The following is a 2,442-nucleotide window of genomic DNA, read 5'->3' as shown; positions in this document are numbered from 1 at the left end:
AGCACGGGCTCTAGGCACGTGGGCTTCACTAATTGTGGCACACGGGCTTCAGTAGTTGTGGCGCACGGGCTTAGTTGCTCCGCGGCATGTGGGATCTTCCTGGACCAGGGTTCGAACCTGTGTTCCCTTCATTAGCAGGCAGATTCTTAACCACTGTGCCACCAGGGAAGTCCTCTTACCTCTTTTTTTAAAAAGATTTGAGGCTAAGTACACAAATAACTGTGCTATAACAAAGAATGAATTGAGTGCTACAAGAGAGCTACACAGTGACCAGAGAGGAAGTGTGTTATAACAGTCTTTGGATCTAGATCCCAGAACCTACTAGTTCTGTGGTCCAAAGAGGCATTAACCTCTTAGTTTCCTCATTAGTCAAGTGGATTTAATCATCTCTGCCCTAAAGAATTTTTGTGAGGATTAGAGACAATATATATAAAGTGGCTTCCACAATGCCCCAAATAGACTAGCCCCTCAACGAATAATAGCTACCAGTATTATAAGTTTTAAATAAAGCTGTGGATAAAACTTTTGTATCCCACTTAAATATAACTCCCTGGGATGTGAGCATCCAGGGAAATGGGATCAGGGACCATAAGGTAGTCCTAATCAAAAAGGCTCCAATTGCCTGGGACTTCCTGCTGGTCCAGTGGTTGAGACTTCCCCTGCCAGGCGTGTGGGTTCAATCCTAGGTCAGGGAGCTGGGATCCCACGTGCCTCCTGGCCAAGAAACAATATTGTGACAAATTCAATAGAGACTTTGAGATTGGCCCGCATAAAAAAAAAAAAAATCTTAGAAAAGGCTCCAAGAGCCTCCTCAGCTTCTAGCAACTCACTGTTCCTGGAGGAAGAAGGGAGGAAGGAGGGAGGGGAGAACCTTGGACCTGTATTTGCATCCTGAGCCACGGTAACAATAGCTGCTGCCATTAGTGGAGATCCATATATGTGCCCCTGTACTAAGCACTTTATGTACACTTTGCCATTGTATCCTCACAATGGCCTCATAAAGTGTGTATTGGTCCCATTTTACAGGTAAAAGAATGGAGACCAGAGGTCCAGGAGCTTGTCTAAGCCCACCCAGTGGTAGAGTTGGGACTTGGGTTCACGTCCAACCCTATAGCTCAGATTCAGCTACTTCCCTAAAGTTAGCCTGCAGCTAACACTAAGCAAAAAATCCTGAGCGATGCCGTCCCCTTCTGCCGCTGCCTAGCTCCCTGTCCACCTACCCCACGTCCAGCTCCCCCTTCTTCCTGCTTTCCCCTCTCTGCTAAGTCCCCCACTTTCCTCAGATCCTTCTACCTACCCCCCGGAGTGAAACTCTCCCATTTTACCTGGTGGGACAGGGATTTGGGAGGTTTGTCTGTTTCCTGTACACTGCCATCTAATCCTAGGAGCCCGCTTTCTCAGACGTCTTACATCTCCCTGGTGTCTCTCCTAGGCCGCTGGGAATTTCTCCAAACCTGACTCGAGGGTTGGGAACACCGAGGTGTGTGTGTGTCTGTGTGTGTGTGCGTGTGTGTGTGAGAGAGAGAGAGAGAGAGAGAGAGAAACGTGCGTGCGCTAGACCAGGAGGAAGGGGAAAAGCGCCCAATGTAGCCTCTGCGTCACTCCGCAGTTCGGGAACGGGTTTACTGGTGTTTAATAGGCGAGGGCACTTCAGCCTCCGGCTATTCCCTGAGTCCCCGATTTTCGACCCTTGCCTGCAAGCGCCGCATAGGATGCCAGTGCCGAATTCACTCCCTGCCTAGGACGGGAAGAAGGGGTGATGCGGGGGGGAGTCAAGTGGCTTGATCGCCTTGCTGTGTTCTGTGCAGTTTTCACCCGGTCCATTTCTGAGAGAGAAGGCGAGAGTGCAGATGAGGCGAGGCTACTGCAGGGGAGCGAAGAGCTGGCTGGCAGTGCCACCTGCTGAGAGCCTCGCAGGCGGAGAGCGCGGCGGGCAGTGCCACCTGCTATAAATAGGCCGCCGAAGACAGGGTGTGCGACCGTACATCCCTCCTCGAGGGCCTTAATCACGCGCGGGGCTCCGCGTCCCCGGAGCCCTAGGCGTTCGGCGGCCAAGACCCTGCTCTGGGGCTGGGTGGGGGCGGCGCCCGACAAACCCTCTCCCGGGCCGCGGCTGGAGGCCGAGGGGGCGGGTTGAGGATGGACAGCTGGGGAGGGAGAGATAGCGAAGGGAGGGAGGCCGCGACGGACCCGCACTGCAGCAGCTGTTGACCGTGTGTGACTTTCCCGTCCCGGCCATGCCGCTCGCGAGTCAAACAGCGCAGTGGAGAGGGAGGAAGCATCGCTTCTCCCTCTCAGGTCCATGGGGACCGAGTTGGGAGATTCCCGGGTTCTGCCCTCCCCTCGCCTCCCCTACGCTCGCCCTGCCGCGGAGGAGGAAACGCGAGTCGCGCGCAGACACCTCCTCCTCCACCCCCTCCTCCTCCTCCGCCGCCGCCGCCG

This window comes from Neophocaena asiaeorientalis, unplaced genomic scaffold (assembly GCF_003031525.2).
Source record: "Neophocaena asiaeorientalis asiaeorientalis breed wild unplaced genomic scaffold, Neophocaena_asiaeorientalis_V1.1 scaffold39, whole genome shotgun sequence".
NCBI classification, from domain to species: domain Eukaryota; kingdom Metazoa; phylum Chordata; class Mammalia; order Artiodactyla; family Phocoenidae; genus Neophocaena; species Neophocaena asiaeorientalis.
This window is presented reverse-complemented; position numbering follows the sequence as displayed.